Raw genomic sequence first — 14,882 nt, 5'->3', positions numbered from 1 at the left:
CAGTCCGTCCATAATTGTATATCACCTACCCGTGTTTTTTTTTTCTTCTTTATACATACTACATCTCATTATCAACCAGTCTATATTAGCAGCAGACACAGTACGGTAGTCCACGGCTGTAGCTACCTCTGTGTCGGCACTCGGCAGTCCATCCATAATTGTATACCACCTACCCGTGGTTTTTTTTTCTTTCTTCTTTATACATACTACATCTCATTATCATCCAGTCTATATTAGCAGCAGACACAGTACAGTGCGGTAGTCCACGGCTGTAGCTACCTCTGTGTCGGCACTCGGCAGTCCATCCATAATTGTATACCACCTACCCGTGGTTTTTTTTTCTTTCTTCTTTATACATACTACATCTCATTATCATCCAGTCTATATTAGCAGCAGACACAGTACAGTACGGTAGTCCACGGCTGTAGCTACCTCTGTGTCGGCACTCGGCAGTCCGTCCATAATTGTATACCACCTACCCGTGTTTTTTTTTTCTTTCTTCTTTATACATACTACATCTCATTATCATCCAGTCTATATTAGCAGCAGACACAGTACAGTACGGTAGTCCACGGCTGTAGCTACCTCTGTGTCGGCACTCGGCAGTCCATCCATAATTGTATGCCACCTACCCGTGGTTTTTTTTTCTTTCTTCTTTATACATACTACATCTCATTATCATCCAGTCTATATTAGCAGCAGACACAGTACAGTACGGTAGTCCACGGCTGTAGCTACCTCTGTGTCGGCACTCGGCAGTCCATCCATAATTGTATACCACCTACCCGTGGTTTTTTTTTCTTTCTTCTTTATACATACTACATCTCATTATCATCCAGTCTATATTAGCAGCAGACACAGTACAGTACGGTAGTCCACGGCTGTAGCTACCTCTGTGTCGGCACTCGGCAGTCCGTCCATAATTGTATACCACCTACCCGTGTTTTTTTTTTCTTTCTTCTTTATACATACTACATCTCATTATCATCCAGTCTATATTAGCAGCAGACACAGTACAGTACGGTAGTCCACGGCTGTAGCTACCTCTGTGTCGGCACTCGGCAGTCCATCCATAATTGTATACCACCTACCCGTGGTTTTTTTCTTTCTTCTTTATACATACTACATCTCATTATCATCCAGTCTATATTAGCAGCAGACACAGTACAGTACGGTAGTCCACGGCTGTAGCTACCTCTGTGTCGGCACTCGGCAGTCCATCCATAATTGTATACCACCTACCCGTGGTTTTTTTTTCTTTCTTCTTTATACATACTACATCTCATTATCATCCAGTCTATATTAGCAGCAGACACAGTACAGTACGGTAGTCCACGGCTGTAGCTACCTCTGTGTCGGCACTCGGCAGTCCGTCCATAATTGTATACCACCTACCCGTGGTTTTTTTTTTCTTTCTTCTTTATACATACTACATCTCATTATCATCCAGTCTATATTAGCAGCAGACACAGTACAGTACGGTAGTCCACGGCTGTAGCTACCTCTGTGTCGGCACTCGGCAGTCCATCCATAATTGTATACCACCTACCCGTGGTTTTTTTTTCTTTCTTCTTTATACATACATACTACATCTCATTATCATCCAGTCTATATTAGCAGCAGACACAGTACAGTACAATAGTCCACGGCTGTAGCTACCTCTGTGTCGGCACTCGGCAGTCCATCCATAATTGTATACTAGTATCCATCCATCTCCATTGTTTACCTGAGGTGCCTTTTAGTTGTGCCTATTAAAATATGGAGAACAAAAATGTTGAGGTTCCAAAATTAGGGAAAGATCAAGATCCACTTCCACCTCGTGCTGAAGCTGCTGCCACTAGTCATGGCCGAGACGATGAAATGCCAGCAACGTCGTCTGCCAAGGCCGATGCCCAATGTCATAGTACAGAGCATGTCAAATCCAAAACACCAAATATCAGTAAAAAAAGGACTCCAAAACCTAAAATAAAATTGTCGGAGGAGAAGCGTAAACTTGCCAATATGCCATTTACCACACGGAGTGGCAAGGAACGGCTGAGGCCCTGGCCTATGTTCATGGCTAGTGGTTCAGCTTCACATGAGGATGGAAGCACTCAGCCTCTCGCTAGAAAACTGAAAAGACTCAAGCTGGCAAAAGCACCGCAAAGAACTGTGCGTTCTTCGAAATCCCAAATCCACAAGGAGAGTCCAATTGTGTCGGTTGCGATGCCTGACCTTCCCAACACTGGACGTGAAGAGCATGCGCCTTCCACCATTTGCACGCCCCCTGCAAGTGCTGGAAGGAGCACCCGCAGTCCAGTTCCTGATAGTCAGATTGAAGATGTCAGTGTTGAAGTACACCAGGATGAGGAGGATATGGGTGTTGCTGGCGCTGGGGAGGAAATTGACCAGGAGGATTCTGATGGTGAGGTGGTTTGTTTAAGTCAGGCACCCGGGGAGACACCTGTTGTCCGTGGGAGGAATATGGCCGTTGACATGCCTGGTGAAAATACCAAAAAAATCAGCTCTTCGGTGTGGAAGTATTTCACCAGAAATGCGGACAACATTTGTCAAGCCGTGTGTTCCCTTTGTCAAGCTGTAATAAGTAGGGGTAAGGACGTTAACCACCTCGGAACATCCTCCCTTATACGTCACCTGCAGCGCATTCATAATAAGTCAGTGACAAGTTCAAAAACTTTGGGCGACAGCGGAAGCAGTCCACTGACCAGTAAATCCCTTCCTCTTGTAACCAAGCTCACGCAAACCACCCCACCAACTCCCTCAGTGTCAATTTCCTCCTTCCCCAGGAATGCCAATAGTCCTGCAGGCCATGTCACTGGCAATTCTGACGAGTCCTCTCCTGCCTGGGATTCCTCCGATGCATCCTTGCGTGTAACGCCTACTGCTGCTGGCGCTGCTGTTGTTGCTGCTGGGAGTCGATGGTCATCCCAGAGGGAAAGTCGTAAGCCCACTTGTACTACTTCCAGTAAGCAATTGACTGTCCAACAGTCCTTTGCGAGGAAGATGAAATATCACAGCAGTCATCCTGCTGCAAAGCGGATAACTGAGGCCTTGACAACTATGTTGGTGTTAGACGTGCGTCCGGTATCCGCCGTTAGTTCACAGGGAACTAGACAATTTATTGAGGCAGTGTGCCCCCGTTACCAAATACCATCTAGGTTCCACTTCTGTAGGCAGGCGATACCGAGAATGTACACGGACGTCAGAAAAAGACTCACCAGTGTCCTAAAAAATGCAGTTGTACCCAATGTCCACTTAACCACGGACATGTGGACAAGTGGAGCAGGGCAGGGTCAGGACTATATGACTGTGACAGCCCACTGGGTAGATGTATGGACTCCCGCCGCAAGAACAGCAGCGGCGGCACCAGTAGCAGCATCTCGCAAACGCCAACTCTTTCCTAGGCAGGCTACGCTTTGTATCACCGCTTTCCAGAATACGCACACAGCTAAAAACCTCTTACGGCAACTGAGGAAGATCATCGCAGAATGGCTTACCCCAATTGGACTCTCCTGTGGATTTGTGGCATCGGACAACGCCAGCAATATTGTGTGTGCATTAAATATGGGCAAATTCCAGCACGTCCCATGTTTTGCACATACCTTGAATTTGGTGGTGCAGAATTTTTTAAAAAACGACAGGGGCGTGCAAGAGATGCTGTCGGTGGCCAGAAGAATTGCGGGACACTTTCGGCGTACAGGCACCACGTACAGAAGACTGGAGCACCACCAAAAACTACTGAACCTGCCCTGCCATCATCTGAAGCAAGAAGTGGTAACGAGGTGGAATTCAACCCTCTATATGCTTCAGAGGTTGGAGGAGCAGCAAAAGGCCATTCAAGCCTATACAATTGAGCACGATATAGGAGGTGGAATGCACCTGTCTCAAGTGCAGTGGAGAATGATTTCAACGTTGTGCAAGGTTCTGATGCCCTTTGAACTTGCCACACGTGAAGTCAGTTCAGACACTGCCAGCCTGAGTCAGGTCATTCCCCTCATCAGGCTTTTGCAGAAGAAGCTGGAGGCATTGAAGAAGGAGCTAAAAGGGAGCGATTCCGCTAGGCATGTGGGACTTGTGGATGCAGCCCTTAATTCGCTTAACAAGGATTCACGGGTGGTCAATCTGTTGAAATCAGAGCACTACATTTTGGCCACCGTGCTCGATCCTAGATTTAAAACCTACCTTGGATCTCTCTTTCCGGCAGACACAAGTCTGCTGGGGTGCAAAGACCTGCTGGTGACAAAATTGTCAAGTCAAGCGGAACGCGACCTGTCAACATCTCCTCCTTCACATTCTCCCGCAACTGGGGGTGCGAGGAAAAGGCTCAGAATTCCGAGCCCACCCGCTGGCGGTGATGCAGGGCAGTCTGGAGCGACTGCTGATGCTGACATCTGGTCCGGACTGAAGGACCTGACAACGATTACGGACATGTCGTCTACTGTCACTGCATATGATTCTCTCAACATTGAAAGAATGGTGGAGGATTATATGAGTGACCGCATCCAAGTTGGCATGTCACACAGTCCGTACTTATACTGGCAGGAAAAAGAGGCAATTTGGAGGCCCTTGCACAAACTGGCTTTATTCTACCTAAGTTGCCCTCCCACAAGTGTGTACTCCGAAAGAGTGTTTAGTGCCGCCGCTCACCTTGTCAGCAATCGGCGTACGAGGTTACATCCAGAAAATGTGGAGAAGATGATGTTCATTAAAATGAATTATAATCAATTCCTCCGCGGAGACATTGACCAGCAGCAATTGCCTCCACAAAGTACACAGGGAGCTGAGATGGTGGTTTCCAGTGGGGACGAATTGATAATCTGTGAGGAGGGGGATGTACACGGTGATATATCGGAGGATGATGATGAGGTGGACATCTTGCCTCTGTAGAGCCAGTTTGTGCAAGGAGAGATTAATTGCTTCTTTTTTGGGGGGGTCCAAACCAACCCGTCATATCAGTCACAGTCGTGTGGCAGACCCTGTCACTGAAATGATGGGTTGGTTAAAGTGTGCATGTCCTGTTTATACAACATAAGGGTGGGAGGGAGGGCCCAAGGACAATTCCATCTTGCACCTCTTTTTTCTTTTATTTTTCTTTGCGTCATGTGCTGTTTGGGGAGGGTTTTTTGGAAGGGCCATCCTGCGTGACACTGCAGTGCCACTCCTAGATGGGCCCGGTGTTTGTGTCAGCCTCTAGGGTCGCTTATCTTACTCACACAGTCAGCTACCTCATTGCGCCTCTTTTTTTCTTTGCGTCATGTGCTGTTTGGGGAGGGTTTTTTGGAAGGGACATCCTGCGTGACACTGCAGTGCCACTCCTAGATGGGCCCGGTGTTTGTGTCGGCCACTAGGGTCGCTTATCTTACTCACACAGTCAGCTACCTCATTGCGCCTCTTTTTTTCTTTGCGTCATGTGCTGTTTGGGGAGGGTTTTTTGGAAGGGCCATCCTGCGTGACACTGCAGTGCCACTCCTAGATGGGCCCGGTGTTTGTGTCGGCCACTAGGGTCGCTTATCTTACTCACACAGTCAGCTACCTCATTGCGCCTCTTTTTTTCTTTGCGTCATGTGCTGTTTGGGGAGGGTTTTTTGGAAGGGACATCCTGCGTGACACTGCAGTGCCACTCCTAGATGGGCCCGGTGTTTGTGTCGGCCACTAGGGTCGCTTATCTTACTCACACAGCTACCTCATTGCGCCTCTTTTTTTCTTTGCGTCATGTGCTGTTTGGGGAGGGTTTTTTGGAAGGGACATCCTGCGTGACACTGCAGTGCCACTCCTAGATGGGCCCGGTGTTTGTGTCGGCCACTAGGGTCGCTTATCTTACTCACACAGCGACCTCGGTGCAAATTTTAGGACTAAAAATAATATTGTGAGGTGTGAGGTATTCAGAATAGACTGAAAATGAGTGGAAATTATGGTTTTTGAGGTTAATAATACTTTGGGATCAAAATGACCCCCAAATTCTATGATTTAAGCTGTTTTTTAGGGTTTTTTGAAAAAAACACCCGAATCCAAAACACACCCGAATCCGACAAAAAAATTCGGTGAGGTTTTGCCAAAACGCGGTCGAACCCAAAACACGGCCGCGGAACCGAACCCAAAACCAAAACACAAAACCCGAAAAATTTCCGGCGCTCATCTCTAATTTATACTTTGTATTTTTCTGAGCTTTCTGAATACCAGGTCTCTGAGTTCACATTCCCCATACCTGTACAGAGTGTAAAGCACAGTTATACAAACAGTATCATACCTCCCAACATGACCCTCTCCAGGAGGGACAAAATGCTCTGTTCCTGGACTTTTCTCTTAATTTATGATTGCTGGCACCTGTGTTGTAGGTTAATTGATAAGAAAGGTGTTTCAGCACAGGTGACTGCAATCATAAATTAAGAGAGAAGTTCAGGAGCAGAGCATTGTGTCCCTCCTGGAGAGGGTGATGTTGGGAGGTATGCTGTATAAGTAAATATTAACACGTAAGGTTGCTACAATTCACTGGTAACACATCGGTACACTGAGTTTATAAATAGAAAACATTTCTACCCTAATAATGACTGCTGCTTTCTTGATGAGGTGTATGAGAGAGCAGGGACTGGGCCAGCGTGGGTAATGGAAAGCTTTGCATTTTCCAGGCATGTGACTTCATTGTGTAAGACCTTAGTATCCCTTTTTTGGCCCCTTGCAGTGTGGCGCAAAGTAAAACTAGTAACATAGCAGGAAGCTCTCATGAAAGAGGAATAGTTGTTATTGCAAGTGTTTAACTGCCACATCTCTAAGTACAAAACACACAGCAAAGGGAAGTTGTTACAGACAAATATGTGACACTTCCTCTGTCAATGTTTAGAACAACATGCAATGCTCATAAAAGCTGCCTGATGTATCACAGGGAGAGATGAGAAGGCTGGAAATGCTAAGGTAAATCGGACCCTCTGTGATCCATTATGACTTGTTCCAATTCCAAATACAGAACTGGATTACCAATATTTATTAATACAGATGAAAGATTCAACTAGAATCTCAAATTAGCTAAAACAGAAATATAAAAGAGGGATGCTATATTTTTAAAATTATTTTATGATGCAAGTTATTAGTTATACCATTAAATAGGAACTGTAACGGAATTCCTCTGGTATACCTTCCGCATAACCTAGTTTTAAGGCCACTCTTCCAACCCCCTGCTTCATGCCTTGGCCATCTCTACCTTGCTTACTTTCTGCCATCAGGCCACCTTTCACTTGCTCGCACCCAGTGGTGCAAGTAGAAATATTTTCTTAGTGGTACCGAGTGCTGAAATATGGGCGTGGTCATGTGTTGTGAGGGGGCGTAGCCACATGACACAAGTGGGAGTGGCTACATGACACTAGTGGCGTGGCGACACTACAAATCCCCTTTTCTTTGCACTCTGGAGGCAAGGCTAGAAATATAAAGTACTACCTCCAGTATAATAGAAATATATATAGTAATGCCCCCAGTAAAATAAACATATATAGTAATGCCCCCAGTATAATAAATATACCGTATATAGTAATGTACCCAATGTAATAACAATATATAATAATGCCTCCACTATAACAGGAATATATAGTGTAGTAGTGTCACTGGTATAATAGAAATATAGTAGTGTCCACATTACAATAGAAATATGTAGTAATACCCCCATAATATATATATATATATATATATATATATATAGTAGTGTCCACATTATATTAGAAATGAATGCTCCCAGCAAGAGACGCAGCGGGAAAGTACAATCAGGCTCCTCTCTTCAAGGCAGCCACAGCCGCCAGAGGAGGAAGTCATGACATCACCGTTGCGCTCCCAGAAACCCTGACAAACTGGGAGGCGCTATCATGCTGCCAAGCACCATGGTCTTCTTACTTTGTGGTGCATTATAATTGTGGTAATGGTGGTCACGGGTGCAAAGTGTGTGGCAGGTGGTACTGAGTACCCGCTTCCATATTCTTAAGGGTACTCCATACCCGAGCGTACCCGCATACTTGCACCACTGCTCGCACCTCATGTCACCTGTCTGTCTCCCCACACCACCTAGATTGTGAGCCCCTTGGAGCAGGGCTCACTTTCCTTCTGCTGTCACGGCCTCTTCTCTTACACCTTAATTGCAGCTCTCTCCTACTCAGCGACTGCCTATACCCGCATTTCCTCTCGCTCTTAACTGTTTAACTCTTCTAATGGCTGCCTACCGGTAGCAGTATGCCGATTACTCCTTAGCTTCCTTACATCTCAGCTGTATCGTGTACTGAGAATTGTGGTGCTAATTGTTACATGTGCTCTGTTTTAGTTTTTCATTTACTGCAATGTTAAGTTTTGTGTATCCTGTATTGTTCTAATGTGTGACATATGTACAGCGCTGCAAAATAATAATAGTGCAAAATAATAATAGTGCAGTATGCACCAGAAGTAGGTGACACAGGGCAGGCTAAAACTTGCCAGCCAGCCCCTGAACATTGACTACAGACCATCAGTGTTTGGCACACATTGATGTTCGATGGAGAACCCTATGCAGCAGTACTAGGTGACACTGACACATGACAGTATATGGTATCACAGAGCGATATACTGTAAAGTGCAGTGTACACTTGCCTGGATCCGCCTGGAGGCCTCAGAAAATCTGATAACTCTTCTGGAAGGGTAGGCAAGTCTCTTGACATTTTTGCCCTTTTCCCCAGACTCGGCTGCCCACTTTGCGAGTAAATGGGCAGTTCAGGTGGTCGATGAATTGCATCACAGAAACCATGACCCCCACTGTATAATGCCGGTAATCTCCATCTCTCGTCTCCACCCCACCCCATGTGACATGTCATCGTCCGTCCCCCCCTGCCCCCCAATCGCTGAGCCGACCTGACTGCTCTATCCTGCAGAGAGCAGCCAGGAAGTTGACAAGTAAAGTGCAATATGCAGTAGTACTAGGCAACATGGGGCGGAGTATGATGTCAAAGAGCAGTATATAGTGTTGTATGGTATCACCGAGCTATGTAAAAGTGCAGTGCACATTAGTACTAGGTGACAGGGCAGAATAAGGTAGCGCAGAGTGATACATAGTACAGTATGTAGTAGTAATATGTGACACAGGGCATAGTAAGGTATCACTGAGCGATATATATATATATATATATATTGCAGTATGCAGTAGTACTAGACGACACCATAGTTGCTAACTTCCTGGCTGCCTCCTGAGTGAAGGGGCAGCCAGAGAGGCACAGCTGGAGCCTGTGCGGGGTGTCTGGCTTGAATTAAGGGCCAGTATATGGTGGGGGCATGGCTGCGTGATTGTGTCATCACGGCAACACCCCTGCCATACATTGGAGAGATTACCAGCATTGTATAGGGGAAGCATAGCCACAATGATGCGACCATGATCATCTACCCACCGTGATGATTCACATGTTGTGCACCACCCCCTCAAGAAGCCCCCCCACCACGAATGAGGCAGCTAGAAAGACCGCAACTATGCAGTGCGGTCAGAACTCAGAAGATGATCTTACATGCTGAGGTTGAAAAAAGACAATTTGTCCATTGGGTTCAACCTGTTAGTGGTCTCCTACACTGAAGTATTATTAAGACTAATTTTAACTGTGGTGAATGTTTAGTCGTAAACAAAAATATTCAGTTTTTTTTATCACTATAGTACATGATATACCCACCATAACCTTGTATATCCTTATCCATTTATCAAGCCCATTCTTAAAAGTAATGACCGAGTCCGCCATTACTACTCTCTCAGGCAGGGAATTATAAACATATATTGTCTGCACTGTGAAGAAACCTTTTCGCTTCTGTGTGCGAAATCTCTTCTCTAACCTAAGCGAATGTCCACGTGTCCTTTTTGATGATCTTACCAAAAACAGATCCCCTGCTAGCTCTGTGTATTAACCCCTTATATAGTTGTAAATGTTACTCATGTCCCCTCTTAATCTCCTTTTTCCCAGTGTAAACATGCCTAGCATAGCAAGCCTTTCCGCGTATTCTAGAGTCTCCATCCCCTTTTTCAATTTGGTTGCCCGTTTCTTTAGTATGGTACCCATAATTGTGCACAGTATTCCAGATGTGGCCTCACTAGTAATTTATATAATGGGAGTATAACACTCTCATCTCTTGCATCAATTCCCAGCTTAATGCATGCTAATACTTTGATTGCCTTTTTTGCTGCATTCCTACTTTGGGTACTACTGTTAAGTTTGATATCTATGTGAACACCTAAGGGGGTAATTCAGACCTGGTCGCACGCAGGCTATTTTTTGCACTGCTGCGACCAGGTAATCGCCGCCTACAGGGGGAGGAGGTAAGGGCTTTGCAGAGGTGCAATGGGCTGTACAGTGAGCTGCACAAACAAAAGTTTGTGCAGTTTCTGCACAGCCCAGGACTTACTCACCCGCTGCGATGATCCAGGAAGCAGCTGATGTCAGGGACCCCCCTCTGCAATGGCCGGACACTCCTGCTTTTCTTCAGACACTCCCAGAAAACGGTGAGTTGCCACCCAGGAATGCCTTCTGCATGTCAATCTTCTTGCGATCGCCCCTGCAATCACTTTCTTCGTAGAAGCCGTTGCTCTACAGTGACCCCCGTCGCTGGGCAACAACGCACCTGTGCATTGCGACCCGCACGCATGCGCAGTCAGACCCATTCTCACGGCTGCAAGAAAATGCAGTGTGCAAATGTGTCTGAATGACCCCCTAAATCTTTTTCCAGTACAGAATACCCTAGTTTCTCCCCATTTAGTATGAAGGTAGTGTTCTTGTTCTTACTACCGAAGTGCATTACTTTACATTTGTCTATATTGAACCTCATTCTCCATTTTGAAGCCCATGCTTCCAGTTTAAATAAGTCGTTCTGAAGAGACTCAGCATCCTCCTCCGAATTTATAACCTTGCACAATTTGGTATCGTCTGCAAAAATTTACACTGTGCTCTCTAGACCTGCTTCTAGATCATTTATGAAAATGTTGAACAATAGTAATCCAAGTACAAACCCTTGTGGTACACCACTTAGTACCTCAGTCCATTTTGAAAAAGTTCTATTTACCACCACTCGCTGCTCCCTTTTATCCAACCAATTACTCACCCAAGTGCATAATGTGTTCCCTAGCCCAAATTCTCTTAACTTGTAGATTAGTCTCATGTGAGGTACTGTATAAAAAGATTTAGCAAAGTCTAAATAGATTACATCCACCTCTTTACCCTGATCTAGGTTTGAACTAACAGTTTCATAAAAGCCTATTAAGTTAGTTTTACATGATCTATCCTTCACAAATCCATGTTGGTTCCTATTAATAACTTTATTGGTTTCAAGGAACTCTTGTATTCTGTCCCTTAAAATACCTTCCAGTACTTTCCCCACTATAGACGGGGGAACTATAGGTGTGGGATGCTGGCCGATCTTGGGCATTTTATTAAAGGGGCAATCACTTACAAGGGCGATTTTGAACTCCATTACATCCCACCGCACAGTTAGTTCCCATTGATTTCGGTCCTATGATTATTGGACCATGACCTTGCTTTTGAGCACATATTCTACTTTATCAGTCGACCTGTCTGATAATGCTGCAGAGTTTGGCACGCTTAAAGGCACGGAAGGAAAAGTACATTAATGATATCTGAAGATGTCAACAAAATATTAATCTTCAGACTTTGATATCAAACAAACAGCAAACTATTGTACTATGCCCTCTACGTACAGTAAATACAAATTATACAGTTCCTTTAAACTGCAGCTTGCTTACAGTAAACTTTTTTTCTATCATTCTAAACAACTTAACTCACTACTGAGATCTACTAACTGTTATGTAATGTAAAGCTAAAGTATCAGAAAGTGCCAGAGAGTTAAGTAAAAGCTGGAATTGTTGTATCACACTGAGTGCATGCTGTGTACAATAGTAAAGATTAGGCTTCTAATCTGGAACAGATGAGAAATTACTAAAGCACTCTAACACTATAAGTGTAATGAAGGGAAAAACTTCTAATAGGGTTCTTATATGTCTTGCATACTAATGCAGCCAGAAGCATTGAATCCACACAGGGAACGACCTAGATGATAAAAATTCTGAAGAACAATTAACATTCAAGTTCTATCATTAATGGCCATGTCCTTAGTTGAACTTCATTCCTTTTATTGGTACAAGGAAACCTGCTATATTTTTAAGGGCCCCTCCGCCCATCTGTATTTTGACATCTGTTCTGAACTTAGTAGCCTAAGGGTTTGGCTGACTGAACACTTCCGTTCCTAAAAATCATAAAGTCTGTGTTATTTTTTTAATTATTGAAAGGCTTAATCTTTTCTAGATCATTCTGTGAATACAACTTTCTTTATATTTTCATCATGCACGCAATTTTCATTATGTACACAATTTTCCATATTATGTTCATATACTAAGATGTGTGTTAAAAAACAAGCTGATATTTTAATTATGAACATATCAGTATAGTTTATTACCTAACACAACCCAGATGTTGTGCAGTATATTATGTCACAGTTAGCTGTTCAGAAATCCTTTCAGGATTTCATAATAATAGCTGTGCTTTAACAAAATGCACATAAGTCACCCAGCAGTTTTATAATTCCATGCTCTGATAAAATGAACTAGAAATAAATACACAGACAACTGTATTGCAATTAAGGTGGCCACAGCCAAATTGAAGAAGAAATGTAATTATGAACGGTGGCAAGAAGAAGCAGTGCAAACCTTGGCAACAGTCAAATAAAGATATTCGTGGTGGAACCCAACACAGCACAAACAGGATTCAGTGATACCACTACCCCTTAATTGGCACAGCAATGGCCCCTCGGATGAGATGAAGACCAGGTTCTCCCATGAGGTAGAGACCAACTATTCAGATGCTGTACTGTCTCTTGTATTCTCTGCTCCATTGTCCCTTCCACCCCATTGATATTCATCAGCATCAGGCCCCCAAATGAGGCCATGGGTCTGGTACAAGGGTAAAGGTTGTCTGCATTAGTTATTGCAAATAGCCAGTTTGTTCTCTGAAACCTTAGTGGAGCAGACAATCTAGGCTTCTGGTCAATAAAAAGTACTGGGCTTTTGTCCCTACGTCTTGGTCATGCTGAATAGACCATATGAAGTCCTCTCATGAAAGAGGACTTTTCTGTGTTTTCTGTATAATAAAATGTGTGGTGTTATTGCATGTGCCATGTTCTAACTAGAGATGAGCGGGTTCGGTTCCTCGGAATCCGAACCCGCCCGAACTTCATGTTTTTTTTCACGGGTCCGAGCGACTCGGATCTTCCCGCCTTGCTCGGTTAACCCGAGCGCGCCCGAACGTCATCATGACGCTGTCGGATTCTCGCGAGGCTCGGATTCTATCGCGAGACTCGGATTCTATATAAGGAGCCGCGCGTCGCCGCCATTTTCACACGTGCATTGAGATTGATAGGGAGAGGACGTGGCTGGCGTCCTCTCCATTTAGATTAGGGTTGAGAGAGAGAGAGAGAGATTGACCTGAGGCTGTGATACTGTAGAAGAGAGTGCAGAGTTTAGTGACTGACGACCACAGTGACCACCAGACAGTGCAGTTGTTTGTTTTATTTAATATATCCGTTCTCTGTCTGAAAAAAAACGATACACACAGTGACTCAGTCACATACCATATCTGTGTGCACTGCTCAGCCCAGTGTGCTGCATCAATGTATATATATATCTGACTGTGCTCAGCTCACACAGCTTATAATTGTGGGGGAGACTGGGGAGCACTGCAGTGCCAGTTATAGGTTATAGCAGGAGCCAGGAGTACATAATATTATATTAAAATTAAACAGTGCACACTTTTGCTGCAGGAGTGCCACTGCCAGTGTGACTAGTGACCAGTGACCTGACCACCAGTATATATAATATTAGTAGTATACTATCTCTTTATCAACCAGTCTATATTAGCAGCAGACACAGTACAGTGCGGTAGTTCACGGCTGTGGCTACCTCTGTGTCGGCACTCGGCAGCCCGTCCATAATTGTATATACCACCTAACCGTGGTTTTTTTTTCTTTCTTTATAGTCATACTAGTTACAAGTATACTATCTCTTTATCAACCAGTCTATATTAGCAGCAGACACAGTACAGTGCGGTAGTTCACGGCTGTGGCTACCTCTGTGTCGGCACTCGGCAGCCCGTCCATAATTGTATATACCACCTAACCGTGTTTTTTTTTTCTTTCTTTATACATACATACTAGTTACGAGTATACTATCTCTTTATCAACCAGTCCATATTAGCAGCAGACACAGTACAGTGCGGTAGTTCACGGCTGTGGCTACCTCTGTGTCGGCACTCGGCAGCCCGTCCATAATTGTATATACCACCTAACCGTGGTTTTTTTTTCTTTCTTTATACATACATACTAGTTACGAGTATACTATCTCTTTATCAACCAGTCTATATATTAGCAGCAGACACAGTACAGTGCGGTAGTTCACGGCTGTGGCTACCTCTGTGTCGGCACTCGGCAGCCCGTCCATAATTGTATATACCACCTAACCGTGGTTTTTTTTTCTTTCTTTATACATACATACTAGTTACGAGTATACTATCTCTTTATCAACCAGTCTATATATTAGCAGCAGACACAGTACAGTGCGGTAGTTCACGGCTGTGGCTACCTCTGTGTCGGCACTCGGCAGCCCGTCCATAATTGTATATACCACCTAACCGTGGTTTTTTTTTCTTTCTTTATACATACATACTAGTTACGAGTATACTATCTCTTTATCAACCAGTCTATATATTAGCAGCAGACACAGTACAGTGCGGTAGTTCACGGCTGTGGCTACCTCTGTGTCGGCACTCGGCAGCCCGTCCATAATTGTATATACCACCTAACCGTGGTTTTTTTTTCTTTCTTTATACATACATACTAGTTAC

The sequence above is a fragment of the Pseudophryne corroboree genome, chromosome 4 (assembly GCF_028390025.1).
Source record: "Pseudophryne corroboree isolate aPseCor3 chromosome 4, aPseCor3.hap2, whole genome shotgun sequence".
Classification (NCBI taxonomy): Eukaryota; Metazoa; Chordata; class Amphibia; order Anura; family Myobatrachidae; genus Pseudophryne; species Pseudophryne corroboree.
This window is presented reverse-complemented; position numbering follows the sequence as displayed.